At 31.8% G+C, this 13,709-nt stretch overlaps 1 protein-coding gene across 3 annotated transcripts in view; it reads right to left on the bottom strand.

The window, feature by feature from the left end:
* The window catches only part of LOC118182699 (cadherin-like and PC-esterase domain-containing protein 1), a 522,776-nt gene that overhangs the window by 281,830 nt on the left and 227,237 nt on the right, over positions 1–13,709 (bottom strand). The window lies entirely within an intron of this gene.

The raw sequence follows: 13,709 nt of genomic DNA, 5'->3' as shown, positions 1-13,709 counted from the left end.
AACACGCTTCTTTTATACAGTTAAATCTTATGGTTAAATATGAAACCAAAATATCTTATGCTTTACAGAGTGGCAACCCAAAGTATTAATATGTCTGAGTTTTTAATCTAAAGTTCATTAAGTTCGCACAAAATACATTGAGCGAATAAATTCGCCAAGCAAACTTCTTAATTTAAATCTGATGAGAATTCCAAATAATGTCCATTTGTTTCGGAAGTATTAATTTAATTTATTAACTAATTAAGGTATTCACTTAATTTATTTGTTAATTATTTATAACTTACTTAATTAATTAATTAGGTTAGTTTTATTGTTTAACATTACAGTTTCATGTCTTATGTGCTAATATTCTATTTTTTAATTAGTATTAATACATTTTCATCTATGTTATTACCCTATATCAGCCTATTCCGTTTTACATAACATCTTTTGCGAAATTAGTGTTTTTATATATGTAAATTTATTTCGAACGACATAGTAATCAAATTGTTGCAAAATGCCCAGCTGCGGTGAGATAGCTTTCCCTCAAAGCGAGGTTAGGGTTGCCAGAAAGTGGCAGGTAAAGCAGAGTTGCCAGATTTCGAACGAAATCGCCTATTTGGAGATATTTGGAGACAAAATAGGCGATATGCCATAGACGGAGCGAGAATATTCTAAAACGCATTCTTAGCGGTTTTCTCTAGAATATTCTCGAAGGTGGGATATATACCCTTCCTGTTCTGGGAGAAAGAAGTGTAGTAGTGTCTTGAGTTCAGAGATTAGCTTTGGAACGATCCACTGAGTCGTATTTTAGTGCTTTGCCGTGAAGCTGCCTTCTCCGTTATAGCGTGAATGCAGTGTTGCTGATTGTTTCAGCTTTTTTATCATAGTTTTTGACAACTGTAAACGTGTCTTTCGAGCTGACCTGTGTAACAGTGCCTCCTGGCGAATAAATTGTGTTTTGATTCTTCATCCACTGGTATCATCCATTATTACTCCAGATCTACGAACCCGTACAACGCAACAGTATTAGATTACTGGTAGATAATATGGTTATTAGCTAATTACTGAATAAAGACCTTCCCCGATGCATATTAAGTATGGCAGAAAAAATCTTGCAATATGATATAGAAACAACGAAGACAAAAGAAGCTTCTGTTGAAAAAACAGAAACATTAACTTGTTTTGGAAAGTTTAAAAGATGGAAGATTTCAAACAGGCTTCTGACAAGCTTAGGAATGCGATCCAGGAAACTACTAGAGCTATATCTCAATGAACGGCAATGAGACACATGGAGCGTTGGGGTTGTTTCATCATATGCGACGTGAAGGCAAACATTTGGATGATAGCATGTATTAAAGAAAATGATGTTTCGGTTTCAGTGCTGGCACCATGAGATATTATCATAACGCGAGTATAATAATAATAAGCAGTTCGCAGACAGATGACTCCAAATGGCACATCGCTTTCACTTTGCTAATGTTATAACATTTTCTACATATATTTTCTAGATTATTTTCAGATCATGCTGACGTGATGATTTTGCAGCGCCACGTATAAATAAAAAGGAGTTTTGAAAGGACCCTGGAAAAGACAGGAAAAGAGTTCAGTTGAGAGCAGAATCTGGACACCCGTGCGACTTACTAAGACTATTCGGGTCTAGTCCAGGGGACAGGAAAAGAATATTAAAATGAATTTCAAAGCAGAAAACAGCGCAGTAATTAAATCGATACCGTACTAATTTAGAACCTTAAAAAGTAAATTAGAGCCATAACAATATTTTAAACAGACAGGGCTTTAGATTCAATTAGAAAAATTCCATTACCTTTTTCTTTCTATAAATTTATACAACTAATTTATTTTCAATCAGTACTTTCTGTAGGGAATACAAAGAAATATGGATTTTAAAAGAAACAATAAAATTTTAAATATAAGCGACTTTAATTAAGTAAAAGTCTGCAGAAATTTATGGTCTTGAAAAAGAAATTTATCTTAAAAGCAAAAAATAGCTTCACATAGAAATAGCTATATGTTTACTAGAAAAACGAAGTCTTATGAAAAGGATAATATTTCAGATACTCTCCTTTAAAGGAAAATCAAAGTATATTTATTCCAGTAGGAAAATCAAATATAAACATTCAAAATATTAAAAATAATTAGAATAAGTGCTGAAAAGAATCAACTAGGAGTTAACTAAGCGAGAGAATTTGAGACATTGTATTGAACAGAGAAAAAGCAGGAAAAAATTAACATCGTCTACTTTTAAAAAGAAATGAGAAAGAAAGGGGGAAAACAGGGAAAATTAATGCACTAGTATTTTAAGAAAAATCATAAAGATTATAAATTGAGACCTTGATTACATAGAGTAGAAAACGAATAAGAATGGTGAATAACTTTATTCCCTTCTCAAAGAATTTTTGAATGAAATGAGAAAATTATTGTTGTTATTGGTTTCAGAAGAATATATATAAACTGAAAGCATCCAAAATTAAAATTAAATTGGACATGTTAAATTTTTTTTTTGGCATATTACTTTGTTTTTCTTTGTATATACATATATGGAATAACAGACATTATAGTTCTTCAACTGTATCATTACCCCCTTAAAAACACCACTTTAAAAATAAAATTAAAAAAAAAAAAAAAAAAAACTGCACGACTAAATATGATAGAAAATTTTAAAACAAAATAGACTTGCAGATTATGACAATATGTGTCACATTGTTAAGTTTAATACTAATTAACTAGTCATTATGAATCTTTACTGAAATATCTTCTTCCCCGTTTTTCCAGGTTTAGACATCTTGCTAGCTGACGTTTAAATACGCGTCGTTAATTAGAACAAGGTTGCGCAAGTCGCACCATCGCTTAAGTCGTAACTTTTAAACAGTATTAGGCGTAATATCACGCCAACTACGCCTCTTCCGTCGAAATGAGTTACATCCTACTCAACCCTATTGTTTCATATCGTGTTTGTCTTTCTGTAATATTTGTAAGAATGAATGCAGAGAGAATATGATTCAGTGCTTAAATGCAAAGATGGGTACATGACATGCGCTGGAGCTGAGAAGAAAATGAAAAAATATTATCTTTGTGATCATTGTTGTAATCAATTATATAAAATAAGTTAATTCAGAAAAAAAACGTTTTATTATAATTGTCGAGTTTTAAGCGTAGTACGACTTACGACGTTGGTGGTACAGCTTAGAATATCGTAATCTATTTTCTAAGTAATATATTTCTTGTGTAGTCTCAGACTACGCTACCTTTTGAATCTAACGTCATTTCATGTTATTTTAAACACCCGCAAAATAGCGGAGGTTCATCTGTAGCACAAATAGTGCCTTCTGTTCATTTAAAAAGTTCCATAAAAAGGTTACTTTAAGCTTTCTAAGACTTTTATCATTCGAATTCAGACTGGAGGGTTAACTTGCTTGTCAATCTAATAGAGGATGAAGAACATTCAGAAAGAAAGTAAAGAACTTTGCAGAGGCTCTAAATGACAGTAATCAGTGCAAAGGAATGTGCAAAAAAGAAAGTGCAGTGCAAACAAATCTCTAAATGACAGTAATCAGCAAAATGTTTCCTTCTGCTACTAACCCCTCCCCCGGGGGGTCGACGCAGAGCGCTCTGTGCAGTACTGGATAGGATCTGTACCTAGGCAATCTCGGCCACGGGGTATAAAATTCACGAGCATAGTGGTTCCCGACGATCTCTATGTTAGGGACTATACCGACCTTTCACGGGTCCAGTGTCATTAAGGCCCTAGTAACTAGGGTATCAGTAGCCGAATAGCGCCTGGGCCATTAAGCGTCTGGTCCCCGCTTTCCTTGGTATTCTATGTAAAGACTGAAGGGAGGAGCTGATAGTACTGGTGGGTAGCTTCAATCAGCAGCCAGTCAAAGCTCCAGGTCATCATGCCCACTCCACCGTGGTCTCTGCTCACTGGAACGGTGATCTTGGCTGATCAGTTCAGCAGTGGGTTCAAAGAGGAAGCCTAGAATGCTGTTGTTCTCGGGGATGTAGGCTCCGGGACGCGTATTTACGAACCCTACCCCCCTTTTCGAATTTTTGACGTCACGGAAAAATCGACTAGTTTCGCCTGGATGAATAATTCTTGAGCATGCGCCGGATGAAGGGCGAGAAGTAACATAAACAGAACTTCGATATGTACTTGTAAACAGTATTAAGTATATAGTCTGAAAATGCATTCCTTTATGTAATTGCATAATTTGTCTGTTTCTGTAATAAGAAAACTTCATTCAGATAAAATTTATTTTAATATTATTATCTGCTTATAGGGTTATACGAAATGCTGAATATTTTAGGTACTATTGTAATCTTGGCATACCTTTCACATTGGATTTTGCCTTATTGTAAAATATATTGTATTGTAAAGATTGAATCAAAGCAAATTCCTTTATTAGAGTAATAAGATGTGAATGTTCTAACTGGACTTTCTTTTTATCATTTATTATTTATTTTCGCTTTGAAAACACATTTATATTTGACAAAAATTCATCTCACCTAAATTTTTTTTTGTTTAAAAATTATATTTGTCAATAACGTAATAAAAACTGACTAATCTAGTGCTTTATAGATCAATATGGCAAAGGATTCAAAATGTTTTAAAAACAGTTCTTTAATCTTTAGTTCTTAATAGATGCAACTAAATGGTACAGAGAAAAAATATTTCAGTAAAAAAATTCTCCATTACAAAATTCTCCATTACAAAAATTCTCTCAATAGCAAAGTTATTTCTATTTCAGTGAGAAACCCACTTTCAATATACTGATATAAGAGAGAAATGTAACATAAGCATTTTTGGAAGCTTTAACCCTTTCCGGCACGCTACCTTTTAAAGCTGGAGTTTTGATTCAAAAAAAAAAAAAAAAAAAAAAAAAAAAAAAAAAAAAAAAAAAAGGTAGGCAGTCTAATTAGGCCTAGAGGAGTACACAAGTAAAATTTTGTGAAGATAGCACTTATTTTTTAATTCTGTGGGTGTCCTCAAAGTGGACACACTGATTGAATAGAGCTTCGAAAAGAGTGCTGAAACCAGCATTGTTGTCAATGAACTAACCGATGAGATGCGGAGAAACAAAGAATACAGACTCTCAGTTGTCCTAGATTATTGGTGAGCCCGGGCTGAGCACACCTAGGGTTCGCTGTTTGATTTTAGGCAAAATTTCAAGGTAAAAATTTAAAACTAATATACAATAAAGAGATTAGCATACAGCCAAAAAATAACATAGAAATTTCTTTTCAAACAATTCCTTTTATACCTAAAAAATCTGGACGATTTCTTTGAAAAATGAGGATCTTAAAAAACTAAACATGGCTAAAATATATGGACTGGTTTGTGTTGAGCTGCCATCTACTATAAATAAAAAAGGTTGAGAGTAACCTATAAATCCTTTTTCAGTCAATTTTTCTGTGCGTACAGAAGGAAATTTTTAGGTGTGTCCAGACCGGATACACTGTGCCGCAAAGGGTTAAAATAAAGCTAAAGATTTACTACACAATTTTATGTAAGTTTCATTCCTTTTTAATCGTCATATTCGTTTCCAATTGATAACGAAAATTTTTGGCAAATCAGAAACTTAAATTGAACACACAGCCTTTCAATCGCTTAAAATATCAATGAATTGTTCTTTTTAATTTAGGGGTACACTGGAATTGAAAATACCAAAGGAAAATGGGTCACGGATCCAACCTAATTCCTTATTTGGAAATTTTTCGAAAAGTTTTCTGTCAGTTTTATCATATGTTGTTTTAAATAGGAAATCTATATTATTTTCTTTAGCAAGTTTTGAAAAACATGTTTCTATTGTTTTTGTTAAATTCTCCTTTCCAAAGTATTAGCTTAGTTTTAAAAGCTTCAATATTGGTGCTCAGTATTAAAATGTTTGTAATTTCTGTCTAGAGATAAATTCAGATAGTTAAGTTTTTCGAAAATGCCTACCATGTAAATGAGTTTTCCTAACCAATCATTATTAATGAATGAACTTGCTGATATATGTTTCTTTTCTTCCCAAAATATGTAAACTGTATTTCTCAAATCGAAAATATGTCGCAGTATTTTTCTGTGTGAGAGCCAACTGACTTCGGTAATAATGTCTCATGCACAGAACTGATTACAAGAGTATTAAAAAGATACGACTGTTTAGGCTTTTGCCTTTTAATGTAATTAAAACTTTAGCCCTGTAATATCTTGTGCAATTCTTAATCAATGTCTTTTGCAACAAGATCTTATGTATGTGTAATACCATGGTTGAATACTAGTCGTCTTTAAAACGCATCTCAGATAACCAATGAATTGAGACATTTTAGTAATTTCGGTAGTTTCATTAAGTTGCATAGCAAAGACAAAATTTTGCATTCTATAGTGTATGATATGACATAAATTTGGCGAGAAACGATATCTCTTGATAATGCTATTGTTTTTCAATCATTACTATATTTTTCTCCATGTATAATTGATGTCATTTTAATTGCTGAATGGAGAATGAGTAATTCTCCAATTTTATGAGGCTTTAAATTTTTCCCAATTAAATATGAAACTTTTAAGGATGCCCATAAAGCCTTCTCGTGAACTGTTATATATTTTTTCAGAAACACATTTTAATTTTTCATGCCTTCAGCTCATTCCTTAAAAATGTGGGCCATTTAACCATCATGAACAAAATTGCAACTAAAACAAAATTGTTTTTATTATCCTTCGAGCAGCCTACTGAATTTTCCCGTACTTAGGAAATGTTATGTGCTTACTTGACAATAAATTTGATTAGAAATAAACGTAGTTTATAAGCGATGCGTATTACAATTACAAATTGCGTGAAAGACAGTACTAAGATAACCGAAAAACTACACCATCTTAGCTGCGTGTACGCAATTGCTTTGAAATTTGATTCGAACTGTTTGGAAATCATCAACCATAACACACAAATCAAGTGTAAAACAATAAAATCAAAATTAAAATATGAACATGTATAATTTAAAATTCCTGGCAGATCTTAAAAAACATCCATAATTCTTTTCAAATGCCGTATATATTTTATTGTTAAATAAATTTCTTTGAATCTGGTGACGCCTAAAAATTTGTTCATGATTCCCAGTTTGCACAGCAGAGCCAAAATGGATAATTGGACATAACGCTTTGTATTCATGTAAACCTGATTAATTTTCAATAAGTGGTTTAATTTTTGTAAAAGAAAACATTATTAAGTTATCAATTTTTAAATTGCATTTTGGAGAAAAAAAGGGATTTCAGACATGTCTTCAACAGAACAGCATGCAACAGAGTATTTTCAAAATTACAACTTAGGTGAAAATGGATAAACATTGACTGCCCAATGTGAAAAGTGAATTATGGGTTAATATATTATGTCCATAGCGTGTGTATGTTGATTATCTAACTAACTACAGAACGATCTGTTCCTTCAAATTTCTGCTAGAAGGTATATTCCATTTCAGATGAACAGAAAGCAAGTGCTGTGAATATTATTCAACAATTACAGTCCTCTCGCATAATACTTATAAGGAATGAGTTAGGTGATTTAACTAATGTGCAATCACTTTTATTCCTTATTTACATGAATGATATACCCACAATGTTGTGTAGGCCCTTTACAAGCACAGCGATCATGACTCAAAATGCATCTCTGCGTTCAGTCATACACTCTTTACAAGAATATAACCATGTACTGGAGTCATAGCCTCAGCAGGTACATTTTGCTGTACCATGCAATCTCTGTGGGTCTTAAGTTCTAAAAACCTTTTCATTCCTAAATTCCAAAAATTTTACTATTTGATATTTCTCTGACTTCCAAAATTTTGCACACCTGATATAACCTCAGTTATCCAATATTCTAACAAAGTCAAATATTGTAATGTTATTTTAAACCAATCAATTTCCTGACTCTAACCCATTTTTTTCCTGCTTTGTTTCTCAGCCGAATTATGTTTCTGTAGGAATTTTTCTATATATTTACTGTTTCAGCTGAATGGAAGTACACGCTAAAATGTTTCAAATGACTATTAGGAGAAGAGGAACAAATACCATTATTATTATCTCTATTTATCCCACATTATTATTATCTCTAACTCCTGTTTCAATTTTGAGTTGAATTATGTTTTCTGATAGAATTTTTCCATATTACGAATTTCAGTTCAACAAAACATCAACTAAAATGTTGAGGAGAAGCATGTATTAAAATGTTTCAAAATAAAATTGAGGGATAAATAAATACATAAGTTAGTTTTTTCTAGGAATGTAATTGTTCTTATATATGTATATATATATAAGAAAGAAATTTAGAATAAACATTTCACAAAGACTAAAATTTGAAATTCAAATGAACTTCATAAAATCCCATAAATGTCGAAGAATAATATTTTAAAATGTAAAAACTAAAATAAACCACCACAAGAAAAAGAGTGTAAAAGAACTGGAAAGAAGAGGAATCCAACCAACTTCAACATAATAGTGTCAAGAGGAAGTATGTCAAACTTAATTACATTTCCTCTTCTAAAACAATATCTTTCTATATCCAGAATCAAATGATGAACCATTTCAATATATTTTTAAATCTTAATAGTTCACCCAAAAATTCTGGTCCTCCTCAAAGCGAAGGAAAATGGCAAAAATACAATGTAAAATCATTAAAAATATCTTCTAATTTAAAAAGATTTTTCTAATCTAAAAATTAAAACTTACCTTTAAAATGTAGAAAAAATTAAAATCCTACGGTGATCTTTGAAAAGTACAGTGATCTTACTATCTTTGAAAGTTCAAAGTAATCTTAACATAAAACTTTGCTAGAAGCTCTTATCAAACACCAGTAACAAAGGAAAATGGCAAAATAACAAAGTAAAATAATTAAAAATATCTTCCAATTTAATAAACTTCTTATCTTCTATTCTAAAAAGAATATTTAATATTCCACATCTATAGGAGTTTATGGGGTTAATACGAATTTCAGTTTTTAGTCTGTGTTAATTTGGTTCTAAATTTCTTTTTTTAAGTATATATTTACTGATCAATTTTTAGCAGAATAATCCATGAATGATTGAAATTCCATGAAATGCATGAAAATGAAGGATTATAAATTTTTTTAAAAAACTTATTTGCATAGTCCAAACACATTTGCATATATATCTATTGCACATAAATCCCTTTGCTACACAAAACATAAATGTATGTATAAAATAACTAAATAAATTGTAAAAGAAGTCAGGATAAAAATTATTCTGTCTTAAATCTTAAAATGGTAGTATGAAATTTATAATGCCAAACATCAAAATAGATGAAAGTAAATAAATTTAAATTATGGAAAGTACTTTATAAAATTAATAACAAGTGGTTGAAAACATATATTTTAATTACTTAAAACATGGAAGTTATTTGGCAGAGATTGTTGGATACAAAATTACTTCTTCAAATTTTCAGATTACTATTGTTCATATTTAAAGTCTCAACTTGGAATCTTAATCCACATAACAACCATTGCAAAAAAATCACCCGTTATCATATTCCAAAGATCAGCAGCATACATTTTGTTTTCAAAATCTTACATAATATTAAATATTGGCTTTTGATAGTCAAGTTGCTACAAATAAGATGAACTGTTTATATGATTTCAGACTAGTAGTTTATTCTTCCATTCACTTACTTTTCTATAGTACTTCATTTTTTATATGCTCTACTATTCAAAATTTCAAGAGCTTTCCGGATATTTTTTACGGTACACACCAGTATTTACATCGTCTAAAGTGCACACACACATACTTGAAATGAATTTATTTTTACAGCTAAACACAGGAACTGGAAAGCAAAAAAGTACTTATTCCGAGATTGTATTTCTTTTTCGTTCATGAAAATCAAATTTCACTACAAAAACATGCGATCACACTGCACAAGCATGTATGGAAATTCTTAGTACATTTAGTAATCCTGATAATTATGTTAAATAAATCAAAAAATATACTACGGTGCGCTTTTGAAAGAATTGCGTTGCTGATTGTGTGTTTAAGTGCTAATTGCGAGATTTTCGTAATTTAAATTACTATGAGTGGAAATTTACGCAAATTTATTTCATGGAATTAATTTAAATTTTATTTACTTTCATCTATTTTGATGTTTGGCATTATAAATTTCATACTACTTTTTTAAAATTTAAGACAGAATAATTCTTATCCTGACTTCTTTTACAATTTATTTAGTTATTTTATACATACATATATTTTTTTGTGTAGGAAAGGGATTTATGTGCAATAGATATATATGCAAATGTGTTTGGACTATGCAAATAAGTTTTTAAAAAGAAAATTTATAATCCTTCATTTTCATGCATTTCATGGAATTTCATTCATTCATGGATTATGCTGCTTCATATGTAGAGCATATAAAAAATGAAGTACTATAGAAAAGTAAGTGAATGGAAGAATAAACTACTAGTCTAAAATAATATAAACAGTTCATCTTATTTGTAGCAACTTGACTATCAAAAGCCAATATTTAATACCTTCCAGATTTTTCATACTGTTAATGTACAAGTGGAATCAGGAGTGAATTGTTCTTCTCCTCTTTCCTCGCTGATTAAAAATAACCATTAACTAAAGATTTTGCGTAAATTTCCACTCATAGTAATTTAAATTACGAAAATCTCGCAATTAGCACTTAAACACACAATCAGCAACGCAATTCTTTCAAAAGCGCGCCGTAGTAGTCAAAAGTGGGGTACGTCATTTTCTATTTGCCAGGTGAAACTAGTCGATATTTCCGTGACGTCAAAAATTTGAAAAGTGAGGTAGGGTTCGGAAATACACCTCCGGGACTCAGAGGAAGTGCTTATACCATGGCGGTAAGAAAAGACTTCTTACCTCCATGGCTTATACCATCCTTAAGGTGGCTTTTGACTGACTTGTCAGTCGGCTAAGTGTCCGTATCCGCTAACTGGTGTCGGTTAAGTGTCTCGTCGGCTATGTATCTGCGACTGCTAAATTACACCTAAATGCTTTTTACCTCGTACAATAGAAATGTTACAAATCTGTTGAAAATTTTTGCGTTTCTAATTATAATTATTTTTAACATGGTTATCAGTTTTTTTTCCGAAAAAAAAAAAAAAAAAAAAAAAAAAAAAAAACATTACCAACTTTCTTTCCTCTTGAACTTAAGCACTGTTAAAATTATTACCAAGTTAACAGTGCTTAAGCCAACAGAGTTTAATAAGTATTAGTGTTTAATAATAAATCTTATTTTCGTCTGGATATCTCGTACATAACGATGATGGAGAATATACTCGTGTGTAATACAAGGATCCATTACCATGAGCGTAATGGCAAACCGCACATTGAGTTGATCAATGTTAAATGAATTTCGCTTACTGCGCATGCTCAGAATAGAATTTGGCGCAACGACAACCATTTTAAAAAAAGATAAATTCGGTTTATGGTTGATATTGTATTATCTGGGCGTAAACCGTTCAAGGTTTTAAAACTTGTTAGGCTGTAAGTTGCTTCATTATTTAAAGTGTAACTTTCGATTGTAAACTACGCAAATTTTCGTTTAAGAAGAGTATATAATAGTAATAAAAATAATAATAACAAAACAGGAAACATTACAAGATACTATATTAGCCGAATGCTTATTGATTATATTTCTGAGGAATAAAAGTAATTGAGTATTTACCATACGTTCCATTCGTATATACTTTATCAAATTAAGGAATAAATTCAGTTCAAATTGATGAATTAAAGTCAAATAGCTGATATTAATTGTAAAATTTATGAACAAAATAAGCCCAAAAAATGAAACAGAAGCACATCAATAAGCACATAACAGATTTCTATAGTAATGCAATTGTAAAAAAAAAAAGGTACCCCCCCCAACATGGCTAACAAACAGCCTTGTGTAGGGTTGCTTATGCTTAGTGGACAGGATTTCTTCCCATGCTAGCGGTATACTATTGAGCATGCGCAATAAGCAAAATTCGGTAACACTGATCAACTCAATGTGCGGTTTGCCATTACGCTTACCATGACTATTAAAAAAGTATAAAGTGACTGAATTTTTTTTTTAAAAAATAATCTATTTCGCGCTTTCTGTCACACAGTATTGTTTGTGAGCACAATTACTTCACATTAGGTCTCATACTTGAAAAAGAATTGTATTTCGGTACAGCGCTTACTTCCGCAACATGTTACACAGAAAATTGAGTTCTTCAATGCTAACCAGAACACTTCACCAGCTAACCAGAACACTTAAAATCGTAGCATTAAATACATAAAACCTACAAGCATTCTATAGGTTCTTAAGCTTCTGGGATATCTTGGACTGTCATCTCATGCATCAAACTTAACAAAACTTTACACCCTCTAGCGTAAAATGCTTCGATTTTAAATTCAAAGGTAAATTACTGTTAGGAATTTCAGTAAAGCATGAATGTGAATGTTTGTTCTCACAAAGTTACATAGGCTTTTATGAAACGAAAAATGAAATATTACTTGCGGCAGAACACAGAACTGGAAGCTTTTTTTTTTTTTTAGTTTTTTTTTTAAGTTTTTTTTTAGGCTGGTTGCACAAATTTAATAACTTAATAACTTGGGTTTATCGTATTAGTATGAGATGTGTCCGGTATGAAAATATTACCGAGGATACTTCCAATTATTAAATACCTTAAATTTGATCAGTATTTTGTAAAAATGTTCTGTGACTTCAATCTACTTTTAAACACATGACGAAAAACATCCTTCCAAATCTGTTCAATTTCCTGAATACTCTGTTCCATTACTTTTATTACTTCAAAATAATACTATTAATATTATGTATAGGATGTTCTAAAAAGAGAGCACAGGCTTACCGAAATATTGTTAGCACACATGCACATTTATTCACAAAGGTTCTCAGAATAACGTAAAACACTTTTTGAAAACCATTTCAGTAATGTGGATGGGAAGGCTTAATTTGTATGAAACTATTTAACTTAAATTTCAAAGAAATAGCACTGAAAGCAGAAGAAGGTTTAAAATAAATTTGTATAAGTTCTTTATTTTAACAAATTTGAGCCACCCAACCGGTATAGTGGTTAGCGTCGCTCATTGCCGTGTCCAAGGTCCCAGGTTCGAATCCCGGAGAAGGAGTGGATGTTAGCAAATGTATAGTGTCCACGCGGCATGGGGGCACTTTAAATATGCGGCGAGCCGAAAGTCCTCTCGAGAAGTTGATGGTAAAGGAAGAGGGTGAAATAAACCGTCCCCCCGGGTAGCTTGCCAACGACAGGCGTATCTTGCGCTCCTTGCCAAAAGGATTTTCGTGGGCTTGGGATGACCATAGGTCATCAACAACAACATACCATAGCATTAGTCAACAACAACAACTTTCACAAATTTACATAGCTCGTCCAGTAACAGAAGACTTCCGCTGTTTGCGGAGGATTAGATCTCAAGAGTTAAGACAAAACTTAAAATAATACTGAAAAGAAAAGTATTGAAAAGACAAATTGGTAGTTCGAACCAGATTCAAATTCCCGTGAACGTTTGGCTGCTTGGGTGTTGTCGCGGTTTTCCGTTAGTTCCCGGAAATATAAGTCCTTTTCTTTAAAACGTCCTCCACGAAAGTTTCCGTTCCCTCAGCGTGCTTTGCCGTAATAAAATGACATGATTTGGTTTTGGTTTATGTGATTACGGCAAAGCTTCAAGGACAATCTGCAAAAGGGAAGGGATGCCTTCGT

This window comes from Stegodyphus dumicola, chromosome 4 (genome assembly GCF_044657685.1).
Source record: "Stegodyphus dumicola isolate Sdum_Otavi_A_Nest chromosome 4, ASM4465768v1".
Lineage (NCBI taxonomy): Eukaryota > Metazoa > Arthropoda > Arachnida > Araneae > Eresidae > Stegodyphus > Stegodyphus dumicola.
This window is presented reverse-complemented; position numbering and strand designations above follow the sequence as displayed.